Source organism: Pygoscelis adeliae, unplaced genomic scaffold, assembly GCF_000699105.1.
Source record: "Pygoscelis adeliae isolate BGI_AS28 unplaced genomic scaffold, ASM69910v1 Scaffold126, whole genome shotgun sequence".
NCBI lineage: Eukaryota > Metazoa > Chordata > Aves > Sphenisciformes > Spheniscidae > Pygoscelis > Pygoscelis adeliae.
In genome coordinates, this window is record NW_008824896.1 from 637,857 (window position 1) to 654,115 (window position 16,259).

Consider the following 16,259-nt stretch of genomic DNA (forward strand, 5'->3'; position numbering starts at 1 on the left):
AGCCCTGGTATTTTGCATTCTGCCACTTGGGCCATAAAGATTAGTGAGGATTTAGGTCCCGAGTTTGGAGTGTTTCCTGCTTGAGCTCGTGTGAAAGTCAGGCCTTCACAAAACCGTTCCACCAAACTTTCCTCATCTGTCTTGTCCAGCTTCAAAGTGATTTAAATTATCACCTCGCTTCCAGAGATTTTTCCAGGGCTCCACTACTTTTTTTGTTTGTTTCCCTTTCTCTAGCTTTACCTCTAAAAATATGTATTTTTCCTTTGTCTACCTATTCAGAGTGGAATTTAAAACCACAAAGTTCAATTAGTTTTAAATCTTCTATCCACTGATAAATTTATGATGCCTCTGGTAATGAAAAGCATAATGAACAGCAGCTTGCCTTCCACATCTGTTACACTGGCATGTAGATCTGCTAATGGTGATCATGAAAATGAAATGCAGAGCATTCTGCTATACCCAAACTATCTGTAATCTTGGAGAACTCAATATGAAACGGTGTTTGATGGGCAGCAGGCCTCCTGAAGTCTGTAAGGTGCTACAGAGTTCTGTGCGTTACGCCTGTCTTATTTATCCCCACCTACTGCCTGAAAATTACTGCTGGTTTTTTTTTGGGGGGGGGGTTGGCATCAGTTATAATCTCACCCCTAATACCACCTCTGAACCATTGCTCTCTGTAGCATCCTCTCAGCTCTCTGTTAGCTGGTCAGGAAAGGGTTCTGGCTGCAACAAGTTTCAAACCATGCAGGTCCTGATCAGCTGATGGGCAGCTCGCTGAGCAGGTAGCAGACGAGTTATGCTGACAAATTTTCCTTAGTGGGGGCACTTTCTTCCATCTCTATTTGTCTGCTGATTAGGAACCCAGCATGTTGGTGACCTCTGTTCATTTCTCAGCTGGGTTTGGTGGGTTCAAGTGAGTCAATGAGTTCAGAAATCACACATGACGGAGCAGGAAGGGGGCAGAAAAACAGGATTGCATATGCTTTGTTTCTTTGGGATTTTAGGCTAACAACTCTACAGAAGCAGTAAAAACAAAGAGGAGAGAAAAGCCTGTTTTATATCAGTTGAGTCAGAAGGTCTCAGCGTGAATTGCCTGAAGTACTTAAGAAAGCTGAAAATATAAAAATAATGGAAACTTTGCTGATTCTTGTTGAAGATGTTTATTTGTTGGGTACTATAGCGCTACACAGATCAGCTCACTACAGAATTGTTCTTTATACCAGAAATTCACCTACTATGTTTGTGAACTTTAGATGGGATGAACTTTAGATGGGGTAAACTTTATGTTGTGGAAGTTGAGTTGAATGTGTTTGAAAATGTAAGCTAGTGAGAGCTAAATGGTGTGTCCACGGAGGTTGTAATGGCCTGGGACTGTAACATGCAGAGGGCCACTAAGTGATACTGGGTATTTTTGCATTTCAGCTGTGTCATTTCTATTTTTGCTATATTAGAGGAATTGAGAATTAGGCTCCTTCACCTTGGCATCAAGCAGGGGAAAATCTTTTGCATGTTGTGGATAAATCCTGGAGACTGCAACAAAGGACGGGTGATCTTTTAGCTCATATGCTATTAGTCGTAGCAGCTACAACAGGCAGTAGAATAAATGGCCAAGGAAAAGAGTTACAACTAGAAACCACATGATCTCGAATCAGGAAGACCAGACAGTCTTAACTGACATCTCTAGCACTCCTTGTACTTCAGTGTTTGCTCTCTCCAGAATCCTTTGCACTAATGATGTTGATTTATTACTGTTTTTTATTAGGTAGGTGCTGGTGACCTGGATGTGGCCATTAAATAGAATTTTGCCGTTGAATTAAACCAAGATTAGCAAAAATAGATATGCAATATGCTAGACTAGCCTGTGGGCCACTTACCCTCTGGTTCATTTAGTTTAAATAGTCTATTACTAATAGTAGATTACTATTCAGCGTGATTATAAAACTGTTGAGGCAAATGGCCGTTACTGATATTCAAGTGTTTTCTTTTCAAAGAATCATGCGGTTCCTTTTGATGGCTTTCAGTTGTAGACAGGCAGACATCTAAAAGAGCCCTTGAAAGATTTTCTGGGCTTGGAGACACATATTTCAATCTAAGGCCACTTGAGAAGGCCTTGAGTCATGAAAAATGGGAACCTGAAAACACAAAGTGAAGAAATTATAATTATTTCAGACTTGGATTTTATTTGCTTGTGAGAATTCTAGGCAATGCCCTGATTCTACAAAGTTTAAATTGTGAGGGATCTTGCTAATGTCACTGGGACTGTTTACATGAATAAAGATAAGCAGAGGTATAAATCTTTGCAGGGTATGGGGCTAAAACAGTAACAGCTGCCAAAGATGATTCAGTTATTGTATGAGGGAGGGTACTGGCTGCTGAGGGTGATGGTTAACATTGTATGAAACTGGTCAAATTGGTTGTTACTCTCATGGATATGAATTTGGATCAATATGTGGTTGGATGAAAAAAATGTAAATAGAAGTTAGAAAAAAGATATGTCAAATGGCAGCTACAAATGCCATATTTCTTTTTGTACACCCCAGATTAGAAGTTAGAAAAAGGATATGTCAAATGTCACCTACAAATGCCATATTTCTTTTTGTACACCCCAAATAAATTAGGATCCAAGATTTGCACCGCATTGCCAACCTTCGGCACTTCATGAGGCTGGTGTGAAAATTAAGCCCCGTTTACTGAAAGAAAGGACTCATCTGCCTTCCAACACCAAATCTTTCAAACTTTGAAAAAGATTTCAAAATCTCAAAAAGTGAAAAGCACTGAGGTTCTTCAGCAGTAATCTGGTTTTGTTAGCTGGGTTCCTATCTCAGGGGTTAAGTATGAGCATTGCTATCCAAGAGTGAGATCGTCTGTACTTTGTATATGTTTGTATCTCTCTCTTTCAGGTAGGACAAAGTTTTTACACTGTATCCGTGATGTAAGAACATTAAGGTGTCCACGGTAATTTTGCATTAGTTGTGCATTGTTTGGGTGACTTATATGCACGTTTCCTCTTCCACGTCACTGACTGTGTTTTGCCAGCACTTTCTCCCTTTAGTCTTGGTTTCATCTGCAGCAGTGCAAACAAACTGGTAATCTAAAGCACCAGCATAATTCACTACCTTGCTTTCCTTCTAAAAGGAAATGAAGTTTTGACTGGCTTCGGTGGACGTCGAGCTTGTGAAAGTAACTGTTGGTATCACTTTTCTGTTGGAAAGAGGAAACAGTTTATTTCATAACAGCGAGGATACTGAACCTGCTTCTTGTTTTTGCAGACATAGGTGAGAGGAAGGATGCTGTCTGTGTCAGTGAGGTTTGCATGTGGATGTGGAAGGTACCTCATCCTGCAGCGTGAAGCTTGGTATTACAGTCTTGTCCTGTGCCACCTGCTGCTCTGGGTTTTCCGGTCATCCCTCTCTCTTATAACTTTGTCTTCCTGGCCACATCATGCTCCTCTCCAAGGCTTTTGGAGTCCTTTAGCTTTCGAAAGAAATCGGTTGTTTTCTAAACAACGCTGATCCATAGTATCCTGCTGTCATCTTCAGACTTACCTTTCGTTCCTCCTCTTTTCAGAGATGATTCTTTCAGTTTCTTCCTGGAATCTAGCAGCAGTGCTCAAAAGTCCTTTTTCAGATCTGCAGGGTGACTGTCTTGGGATCTTTCTTGTCCCCTTTTTCAGGACTCAGTCAAGCATTTTTGCTCATGACTTCTTCCAGCCCAATGGAAGGAAGGGGAAGTTCATATCTACATTTGCTCTCTGACTTTTACTCTGTTGGCTCTATTTGTAGGCAAGTAATACTGATAGATTTCTTGGGGTTTTGCTCAAGGTGTGGTTTATGCACTCTGACATGGGTGAATGATCAGAACCAGACATTCGTGTGCTCAGATTTCAGGGAACCATGTGGATACAGTAAATGAGAGAGATTTGCTTTATTCTCCTGTATAATAATCTCCATAAAGGCTGTTGTGTCTTCAGTTTGTGAAGCTCAGAACGTATATATGTCTTTCTTTTGTGCTAGAAAAATACATGTATTCATTCTCCTAGGGAATATAAAATGAAATTGCAGCAATTGAATCTAATATAATAGTTTTCATGAATTTGTGCACAGCTTTTTAACTGGAGACTGCTGAATAATATGTGCTATTGTCATTAAAGGCAGAGTGGAAACTTAACATGTTAGTTATCAGTATCCTAATTTCTGGCCATGCAGCAAATATTCTGAAAAGAGTGTGAATTTCACTGGGCAGAGATTGGTAGTGGTGTTAGTTTGTTTGGGTGGGTGGGGTGGGGTGGGTTGTTTGGTTTTTTCCCAGTTGTTATGTAAGGATGAATTGCTGAAAGTTTGGTTAGTGGTTTGCCAATTTTTGTATATAGTCTGTATGTTACAGTAGGTTACTCCTGTGCTTGCATATGGGAAAAATCTGACCCTGTTTTGATTATATTCACAGGCTTAAAAAGTGTAACTAACTAGATCATAAAAATGAAAAAAATATATTTCATTGTTAACTGATCAAAAACTCCATCTGTCAGATTGTTTCCAATCAATATTGAAAAGAAGGCAAGAATGTTATTTAAAAAAAAAAAGATTTCAGTTGTCTGGATTGGGCAGAGGTAAAACCAGAGAAAATGAAAGACAAATGCTTGTTGCCTTTGGAATATTGTCCATCTTGGATAAAACAGGAAACTGTTGAGTCAAGAATAAGCTGTAAGTGCCATAGAGTGGGGAAAACCAGCAGTCTTCCTTCATATTTCATGGTCTTTGCGTAACCTTGAGATACACACCATCACATCCATTTGGGTAAATTAGTGAACCACATTCATCTTCCTCCTGACACCTGTCTCTTCATTTCAGCGGTTTTCCTATGCTCTTCCTACTCACCTCTTCCTGAAGTGGGGGTTCTCTCCTACTGATGGCTCTTAGACTGGGTATTGCTCCCGTTTGACTTTAAAGTTGAGCAGTCTCCTCATTAGTCATATTCGAGGCATGAGAGAGAGACTGCAATCTATTGTGTTGAAATACAGATTTGTCTCACAGCAGCAAGCAATCTGTAACGTGAATGGCAAATAAGGAATACTTAAATGTCATAGGCAGGGTGACTAGTTTAAGTTTTAGGACAGCAAAAATTATAAGGAAAAATTATAGATGAAGTAACCCAGGCTTTTTCTTGCTTTTTGATTATTTAAAATAAATTCCCATTCTATTGAGTGTGGTCACAATACAGATTCTAGGTTGAGAAATTCTTCCGTATGACTTTATAAACTGTTATCAGTATGCTTTGTTTGTCAAACAATTGGACAGATTTCCTCTTGGCCTATGAAAAAGCCAGCAAACTTACCAAGAGCCTGTGTTTGTAGACAGAAAATATGAAAGGCCACAATATAAGTTTAGAGATGGAAAGAGAAGACCTTGTCCTTTTTTTTAAGGTAGATTGATACTGCTGAGTTTGGTTCTATTTAACTATCAGTTTTTACAGGAGTGAAAAACGAAGCAGGTCTACAAAGTGGGCTGCAATTTGCATGAAACACATGAAGCAAGTAGAAAGAAGAATCTTAACAAAAAAATGATTGAAAACAGCTACTGAATGACTGCTAGTACTACGCTGCTTCATCTTCTTTCCATTTAAATTGAAGATGATTCTTGGGACTCAAAGAGCCATATTCCATTCTTAGAAAATATCAGTTCAGAAAATAATTTGAGATTTAGGGTCAAATGATTAATGTGTATATAGATTTGCTTCAGTGGAGATCAGTAGAGCTAGGATGGTTTCCAGAAGCATAGGGCCAGAGAAAGTTTTACCAACTACTTGCATAAGTGTCATAAGACAGGCAGAAATGTTCATTTTTATTTTTGTATGAACTATGAGCTGTGTACATGTAGAATATTGCACCAATATTCAGTCCGATTCTGATCTCACTTCCACTTGTCTAATTTAGGACCCGTCTTTCGAAATAAATGGACTTGACCTGGCATAAAACCTGTTTCAGCTGTGACTCAACTCTGTTAACGCTATAAACCAGGCAAATCAAAATTAGTTAATGCAATAAAGGATGATTATACCTATCAACTCCTCCTTCCAAACTAGTTGCCTGGTGATTCAGATCAAACAGACTGACAAATGCTGGCTGTATGTCAACAAGAAGAAAGAGGAGGCCAGAATTTGGTGTTCTTTGGGAATACCCAGACATGCCTGGGGATGTTTTAACTGTGGGCTTTGAGCTGGGCATCCCAAACGGCCTCCATGTCCTTTGTGACTTTTGGGATTATTTACAAGAGCAGTCATCAGAGAACCAATAAATAGGACTATGTGGCGCACATTTCCAAATGGTTTGGTGGGGCTCAGAGTGTTGTTTTGGGCCAGTTCCATCTCTAATCTAGTCATTAAAACAGTAGAAGAGCAGAGAAAGAGTCACTAATATTTCTGTATTTAGATGACCTATGTTCTTTCACTATGCAGAGATGAGTGTTAGCTAAATAACACGATTTAAGATCTGCTGGTCTCTAATAGAATAAGACTTTTTATAGTGTAGGAAAATCTGCTTTCAATTTCTATTGTTAGGCATTATTTTAGTCAATGAAAACAAAGTGTGCTTGGGAAGCTGCCTAGAAGACATGTGATTTCAGGGTATTGCTATTTGCCTTTTTATGAGAAAAGAGCTAGCTTTTTTCTTTTATGTCATGGTTGGATAAAGTGATGTATTCAGTATGGATGACGGGAATTCACTCAGACTCCTTTGATATGTGTAGGGTAACTCTACATGCTTGCCGATTGAATAGGGGAAGCTATTTCTGTGTACAGCACTGAAGTCTCTCATTTGGTTCTGGTTAAAACTCATGTAAACTACCTAAATTCTGTTTGTCATCTCATGGTCCAGTAAAAACTGCAATATGAAAGAATATCCTATTTCTAGATGCGTGCATTGCGCAATTTAAGCTGTTTTTTATCAATCATTTAGGAGAGAACGAGGCGTTTCCTGGTATAATTGATGGTATTAAGACAATGGGAAGTTGGACTTTCATGTTATTTCATGTTAGTTGCACTGTTGATTAGCTTGTGAGGAGGGGAAAAGTAGAACAGGAAAGTGGATGCAAACAAACAGAAAAACGTGAGAGTATCACTAGCTATGGAGTACCTTGCATTTACGAGATAGCGGACTTCCTCCCTCTTCCTTCTCTGCTCCCTTCTCCCTTTTGCCAGTGTTAAACTGCAAGAATTGCATGACCTCATTTTGTTGCCTCCGTGATTTCTTGACTAAATCGGTTGAGGTTTCCTGTGTTCTCAGCTTGGTGTCATGTTTAGTGGTGGTGGGCGAACCTCAAAAGGTTGAGATTGCAGATATGGATCAGATAAGCAGTGAAGTTATCTATTCAAATTAAACCTCATGGGTCTGCAGTCTGGTCCTTGCTGCTTCTGGTTGTGTTGAAAATACCTCAAAGGCCCTGTTTTGATATTTCTGTCCAGATATTTCAGACATTCTAGGAGGTTTAATGCTTGCTAGTCTTTTAGATGGATAAACTTACGAGTGAGGAATGTCTTGTTATTTTTTCTTTATTCTGAATGTGACTAAAGATTATTTTCAAAGTTTTGATGCCCTGTTCTGCTATATGACCCTTGTTTCAGGACTTTACACTTCTATAAATACCAGTGAAATAGACTGTGCATTTCTCTGAGCTAGCTAAATCTATGAAGTCACTGTACCAGTAGTATTTAGTGTTGCAGAATCAGAACCCTTTATGTTCAGTGTATAGAGCAAGAAACTGAGGTACAGGTGAGTTACTGACTGAGCCAGGAAAAGAATCCAGATTTTTCCAGCTTTGTGTCAGCAGCAAGACTAACTTTCCCCAGAACAGCAGTTTCTTCCAGTGCCCTGATGCTTGTGTGTGCCAGCTGTTCCCATTACAAGCCAGATGTGCTGTAGCATAAGCCAGATGTAAACATTATTAGTAGCCTTCTCACGTCCCCCTAGAGTTGGCCCTTATAGAAACAGATTAAAGAACTCTGGCTAGATCAGCATCACATCTGCAAAAAAAAAGACCAGTTTCAGATACTTTGGAGAATCCCAGACTCGCCTGTTAACTCACTGAATTACACAGCACCATCAGTGAGCAGGTCCTGCCCAGAAGCTGAGGGTCCGGCAGCTCATTTGGTGGTTCTTCTAACCAGCGTACTACAGATGTGATTCTTATTCATATCAATGTTGAATTTGTGCGTGTGAAGCTTACTTGTCCTGCTTCTTGCAGCTTTGCCTTTGAATGGAGTTAGACTATATAGGTGAAAGCAAGATATATTTTTTTTCCTATATATATATTTCTTGTGTGTTTGCTTTTAATGAATGTTTCTTTACGCAGTTTATTATATTTGGATGTTCTGGGTTTTTCATTTTGTGTTGCTGCTTATGTACAAAATAACAGAGTAATTCTTTCCAGGTATTGCTCTGCTGACTCCTGAGAGCATGTTTACAATGCCCTGCAAGATGATATAGAGGAATCGCTCTGTCCTATACAATAGCTGTGTATGTGGCTGATTGCTGAATGTGTGGTGAAAAGACAGTCAATGTGGTGTAAACACATTACCCCTCTCCCAGCGCGAACAGGAGGGCTGGATCTCATCACAGTGTTGGGTGTGCTGGGAGAGATGGGCTGCTGATTTCCCAGTCCATTCACCACAGTCCCAAAGGACATGGTCTTTTGGGAATGTACCTCAAGGACTCCGTTCCCTTGCATGCAATTATTTTCTGGAAACGCTAGCCAAGGGGAGGAGCTGCATGCTTCTTCCTTTCTAAGTGACACCAAAGCGCTCTCCTGATTATACCCCACTCTGCTTTAAAGATTCATGGTTGGCAGAAGCTCTGCAGAAAAGGAGGCTCTGGTCTTTGCTGCCTACCTCGCTGTGTCTGGCCTGATACATTAGCAAGGTGGATAAAAATTCTCAGGGTGGAGGACTGAATTCAGGTCCCAAGTTAGCATTTGGGCTTAGACCTCCCTCTGGCACTGCACTGCATAATGTACATAGAACGGTAGCCCGAAAAATAAAATTTTAAATCAACATTTCTTCAACTCTTAGCTCCTAATTGCTGTTCAGGTAGCACTATGAAGATCTTACAGGGATAGGAGAGCCAACTGAACCTACTGGCTAGACCAAAGAACTGCAAGTCAACATTTCTAGGATTTATTCCTGGCTCTTGCACAGAGACAGTCCCTCCCAGTATTTTAACTACCAGTGGTTCAGTTCCTGCTCTGTAATACTCATCCTCGTAATATTTCATTCTTCCCTCTTAGAGAATTGTGGCATGTTCAATTCAGTAAAAATCTGTGAAATGTGAGGAGATCTGATAAAGGATATAACAACAGTGCTAAACATTACAAAAAACAAGTTATAATGTCCCAAACTGTGCTGGAGTTAACAGTGGGTCCTTCGTGCTCATATGGTTTGCTTACAAAGTCAGATCATAATTGAAGGTAATTCATTGTTCTGTACAATCCTTTGATGCGTTTCAGTATGAAGGCTGTAGTGTAAAACCATATCCCTCTAAAAGAGGAATTGAAACATTTGATTGAGAAAAACGTACATCTGGTATAGTCATGCCTTTTGCAAAGAGCTCAGGCTTTTATATCCCAGAGTGGGAGAAAAATCTTACCGTGATATAGGAAATGCTTAAAGAACCGCAATTTTCTTTTCTTTAGGTTTTCAAATGCTTTAGCAGGGCTGTGTCTGGATTTCTCATCAGATCTTAAGAATACCTTGGGTAGTTCTTAATAGCACTTGCAAAGACAATGCATAATGGCTTGTGTGTGTTTGTTGGCTGTTGGTGATTTGGTCCTTGATTTTTATATATTTTTATGTGTGTTTATATATATATAGGTTAAGGGTTAAAGTTTGACAGCTGTGGCTGCTACCTAATTGACCTCTTCTATCTCCCTCTATTTTATGTACAAGTGCTTGATAACTGAATTTATAAAATGCCGTGTCTCCATTTTGATACCAGTCTGCAATGCAACAGATGATGGAATATTTTGCTGCCTCTGAGTTTCTCAGCTTGCATGGTGTGTTGTGTCACTTGCCGTGCACAGGACATGGGGAGGTTTTTGCGTTGTAGTACTGTAACTCATTGTTTTACTTTCCACGGTCATAGTTTCTATTATTGCCCTGAATACAGGTTAGATGTTTACCTCTTGTATTCTCCAATCCAAGTTTTTTAGAAGGGCATTTTTTTACCCATACACTTTGTAGCACTCCTGTACAGGTGATAATTTTCTTTCCTCCATTCTACTCTTCAAGGGTGATTTTTTTTTCCCCTTCTCCCTCTGAATTTAGCAGAAGAAGGGGCACTCTAAATATCTATACTTTTTGTCACTAATAATAAAATTAAAATGATCTTGTTAAACAATGAAAGTAAAGTAAAAATACAGGATGATAAAACTTGTTTTCAAAATATGAACAGAAAAGAAATATAACTCTGCACAGGAAGAATGTAGCTGTTTTCTGGTTTGGGCCAGGTGTCATACTGAGTCATGGAAAACCTGGATTTCCACCCAATGTATGGCTTGTGCTGTGATAGCAAAGCATAGTTCCTTTACATGGAAGAAAATCTGCTGGTTTAGTTGCTTTTAATATTTTAGAAATAATTTAGTATCTCTGTAGAGCCTTCAGTCTGATGGCTTCAAAGTGCTCTACAGATGTGGAACTAAACTCCTTGGGGCAGGAAGAGTCCTGATATATTTATTTATAAAGTGTCTGACACAGGATTAGATCTTGGTTTTGCTGTATGGATTCCATCATAATATGTGTAAGATGCAAGTATATTTTCTTGGTGAGCATGAATGGGAAACCCATAAAGAGATTTCTTGCTTTGTGGGGACACGGCCACAGCTGAACGGTTACCTTCTTGTAGATAGAAGGATCTCTGGGATAACATACTTATTTTGTCTGGTTTGGAAGAGGGAAGGGATGGTGGAGGAAGGACCATAACCTGCTGTGAAGTAACTGAATTTTCATACTGTCCTGTGTGAGGAAAGAAAGAGGTATATAAGAAATCAGAAAGTCTTAGTTTTATTTCAAAATTTGATTTTGGTTCAAACAAACTAGTTCTCACATTTCACATAAATGAGAAGTCACCTGGATCCTGAGGGGTTTTTAATTTTTTTTTTTTTAAATTGCCATTCACATTTATATTAATTCCATTAACACAAATTTATTTCAGCAATTTACAGTTTCCGGAGTCATGAGCACTAGTGAGCCTCTGGCTGGGGACAAAGATGGTAGGAATCTAGGGAGAATTCTGCTGGAAAGTCTCTCAGTTTGGGGGAAAGATGTTTCAAACCCAAGGTATTTCTAATGAACCACATAGACACAATAGACCCATTTTTTTATAAAAAAACCCTTAACATCTGAAAAATTTTGGACCAGTTCTATGTGTTATCCATGTCTTAAACATAGGTAAACACAGGAAACTCCTCCTAAAATCATGCAAGTTTCCAAAAATTATGCAAGGCACTGGCAAAGCACTGACTCCCAATCCTCAGTAATCATTTACATTACCTTCCTGTTGTACTGGTCCCCTTTTGACCCAAGCAGCTTGCCAGTATTTTGGGTTCTTACAGACTTTTCTGATTAGGAAGAAAAAAAATTAGAACGAGAAGTTTTTTTAAACTCAATTCACTTGTTTATAAAAAATGTATTCAAAGCAACAAATTTGTGTACAAGAGGATAAAAACTGCCAGGAGGTTTTTTCCTTCAGTTACCAACTTCTTTCCAGGTAGCACCTTTCCCATGCTCCTTTCTGTCATTGCACAGCTTACAGGGCATCCATCTGCCACCATCTTTCTTATTAGTCTTTCTTCATACAAGTTGATCAAGGAATATGTAATGCTCTGACTTTGTGCTAAAACTCAAGTTAAAAGTAAAAATTTCCATTTATGATAGCAAGTAAATTTATCTGGGAAGGCAGATGCAGCTACTGCCCTTAGCTCTCTTGCATGCTCTTCTGCTGAAACTATTGCCCCTGTGAGTTAAAATGACCAAACGGGATATGTATCCACTTCTGAGTTACCAGAACTTTCATAGTTCACTACAGTAGCATACATGGAAGTCACCAATGGACTGTACGTTTGTACGGGACCGTAAACTGCTGTGAGTCATTCGGTCTCAGAGTTTGCAGTGCTCTTCTACTGGGGGAGCCTGAATTCCAGTTCTGTAAAAACTTTGTGAAGGTCTTTATTCTGACTTTTTGTTGTTTCCAGAATCAACTGCATCTTACATTGTCTTCATCTGTTGTAGTCAATATTGTATAAAATGCCTTTCAAGCCTGAGACGCTCTTTTTTTTTTTTTTTTTTGGCTACAATTGTAGAATCAAACCATTTCATCTTAAAGGTTTCCTAATTTTACTTTGCTCCAAAACTTTGTCTCATTTTGCAAGGACGTTTTTAAATTCTCTGTAATCTCAAAGCAATTTTATTTATTGGCCTAAGCAAGTGAGGTTTATGTGAGTAAGCCTTCCTTTAGCCTGCATTTCAACTGAATGTTGAATCACTTTGCGGATATCAGCTTGACTTAGCAAAGCAGTAGAGGTTTCCCAGGTAGTAATGCAAGCGCCATAAAAATCAGCGCTTGGATAGAGAACTTTTTTCATGACCCCACTATGAGAAAGGCTTCCAGTTGGGGCTCCAAAAGTTTTATCCTCGGCTTTCCTCTAGTGGGCCAGCTGGCATGTACACATGCTGGTTGGGTAGTGGTGGTGGTGGGGAACTAGCTACTACATATGTTGGCTTTTGCCTGGGCTACGTGGTTTTCTGAGATCTGTTGAATATGCCCTACTGTGTGTTTTCAGGCACTTTCAACCATGGAGGCCCAAACTAATGAAGCCTGTTTTTTCTCTAGTTTGTGTTTTGTGATTGATTCCGGATTCTAAGAAGATGTGCACTCAGAATGAAGTTTTTCGCAAGATTGGGTTGTTTTTTATCAATGAGATGCTAGAAGGGCCTTTCCTCCTTTCCAGCTGTAGATTTCCATCAACCGTAGAGCAGTTTAAATTTCTGTTCAACCTGGCTTGAATCCACTGGTTTACGGGGAAGAGTGGCAGGCAATGTGATTACAGGAACACAAGGGAAATCAAGCAGAAAAAGAGAGTATACTGATCTAATTCCTTCAGCGTTGTTTTACAGAGTTAGCCAGCTGAGCCCTCAGAGTAAGGCTGATCCTTCCCAACATCTCATCAGGTTCTGGCTGCTGTGGCTAGGAGTTTTATGACTTGCTACTAACTTATGAACATCTGGACTTAGAGTTTCTTCTTCAAAATGTACATAATGCCTTTCTAGCTTCAGGTCTAATGAAGAATCGGTTTGCAGTTATCACATCCTCTCAATTCCTTGTTCAATAAATCTCAGGTATTTGAGTAGATTATATGTGGCAAACAAACACTGCTGCACCTCAGGGAAGGCCCGAACAGGTCAGTAGTTGCTTATCTTGTGGGCCTTCTTGAGCTACTGTTGTGTAGGGGCTCTCTCGGTTTTAATGGCATCTTTCTTTGCAGTGGAAACATGACAAACTGAAAAAATTTCTCTATGGTCTTCACTAAATATTGTTTTAAGATACCATTTACCCCACTCTGCGCTGTATTGTTGCTGGCCTGAATACCTAGATCAAAGAAGGCTGTAAAACAATTCCTCAAATAATTGAGCAGGAAAAGGTAAAACAGTGACCTAGATAAGAAACATTTTCTCAAGCGCAGTGAGCATAATAAAGTCCTGAAGAGGGACTACACAGTCCTCCTGGTGTCTGTCTCCCACAGAGACTAATTAAGTTTTGCTGTGGATTCTCTTTTTTAGCATACCTGTTTAATATCTGCATTTGATCTGGGTGTTGTACTCCGTTCTTGTACAAGCATAGGAGACCAACAAAGATTATGGAGGACAGGTTAGCACAGGTAAAAGATTTGTTGCCATATGACTGTTATGGGAGATGGCTAGTGCTGTATTCTGATCCTGAAACTAGTCATAACTTGAATGTGATACACGTCGTGACTTTTTCTTAACTCTCTTGATTAAACGTGTAGGAACAGGCAAGTTATATGCCCTGTGTGTTACATGCAGGGCACTTTGTTTTAACGTAGTTTTATGTTAAGCAGCATTTATATGATTGGTTGAATATTACTTTGGAATATTTGTTTCCATTCTCCTCTTCTAAATGCTGTTGGAGGAATTGCTTTCCTCATCCCTCAACTGTAGACTGAACCAGAGGAATTTGACGTTTTCCACTGAGTAGGCTGAGAGCTGGCAACAAGGTAGCAGTGAAGGAAACCCATGGTAATTTAAGAAAAGGAGGTGGGGAGAGAAGGAAGTGGGCCCATCCTGTCATTCAGATGCAAGGGGTGTGAGTGTTGTGATGACACAGCCTCAGGAACAGGACAGACCTTCAAATTGTAAAGTCTATCGCCTTAGAGGTGTAACACTGCTCTCTCCTCTCTTCCTTCCCCCCTCACTAAACCATTAGTAGCCAGACTATTGTAAAGAATTGGTTGGTTAGTTAGTATTATCTAGATGTGATTAGTGATGAGAGGCAATTAAAAAGGTCACCTTTCCTTAAAAGGAAGAAATGAGCAAAGCTGAAAAAAAGGGAAAATGCAAGGCTGGAGTGTTATCCAGTATCAGTGTAGTAAAAAACAAATATATATCCTTGTCTGAACCCAATTATCAGCCTTGCCTGACTTCCCTGGAGATTTAACTGTTGGGCCTCTTCCAGAACTCAGCTATGATCTCAGATGCTTTGCATTTTGAGATTTAAATGTAAGGAAGTTAGCAAGTAATATATGGATTTTCAAATTAAAGCCCAAGGAGCAGTCGATTTAGAATAGCAGGACTTCGTGGCTGTAATCCTTGGATTAAACATTGGCTTTCCCTGCACGTGTAAATAGACATTGTGTTTCTCAGGAAAAAAATAATGTCCATCAAAATAATCTTGAAGCCTGGGGAGATGTGGTGATAGCTGCATAGTTAGTATTGCTTTTCTACAGAGTGGAAAGGGATTTAAAGTAAACCTCTTGGTGTTCAGATTAAACTGGACGATAGCCTTATGTGTCTGAATGACAGCTGTTAGGGTTACAGCCACATAATTATCAATCCCATCTGGCAAGCTCTTCCCTCCCCAATAAAAGGATGACATAACTACAAGACTTAAAAAGTAATAATGTTTGCATTATCTTAATTTTTTAGGTGTTAAAGGAGTTATTGGGGGAGCCATATTGAGGTGTTGGAATATAGAAAATTATTTGTCTGTAAATGAAAGGCAAGACTTTTTAGGGACTAAAGGCGGTTCTTCAAGCAAAATGCAAATTGAGATAAAATCATGACATATGGCAAGATTGCTGCCTGGATCCCTTGTATTAGGACACGTCTGGCCTAGAAAATGTATACTCAAGCCTCAGCGCATTCATCGGGTGATGATGTAGAACGTGTATCTGTTGCTTTGCATTACTGTTGCTATTTGTTAGTGCTGGAGGCTGTGTCCAGGTTCAGACTGTTGTAGCAAGTGCTGCTCAAGCCCATTGCCCCGGTCATTCCTGCATAGTCTTTAGAACAGATCCGCTTTCTTCGTTAAAGTTGTTGTTCTGGTTGTCACTTGATATGAAGCTTTTCCACAGCGTTGGTGGTAGTTGGATCAGGTTGTTAATGAGTTCTGTGTTATTGTGAGAGACTGAATGTATTCATTTTAAAAAATGAGCTGAAAATAACATCATACAAAAGTCATCGTGCATTTCTTTGTCAATGATTCTTTGTTGGTTTCAGCCTCTGTTTCTTTTTGCAAGGATTTGTTCCTAGGCCGCCAGGCCTGAATGGAGAATAGGAAGTCACTCCAGCTGTTTTCCTTGTGTTGGCACTCTGTGCTGAACAGGAATTGCTGAGCAAAGAACATCATTTCCCCAGAGAGGTTTGCTGGGGTAGCACAAAGGCAGTCTGGTTTTTTTTTTAATTAAAAGTTCCTGCCAAATACTATCATCAAGGGTTGGGGGAGGGAGGGAGGGAGGGAGGGAGGGAAAGAAATACATGAAGTCTGGAGTCCACTTGGAAGAGCAAGAAACCTGCCTGGGAAAGCAAAAGAGCAGTGTTTTTCTCTGCCTAACTCTTGCTTTTTTAACGTATAACCACTTATCCAGAAAAGAGGACTGAGATTTTTTTTTCCTTCCCTCTTCTGTGAATCTTGGTTCTGACTATTGCTTCTCCAGCAAAGTTGGAGGGATTGTGCAACTTTGCACTCGGTTTTGGACTAGCTA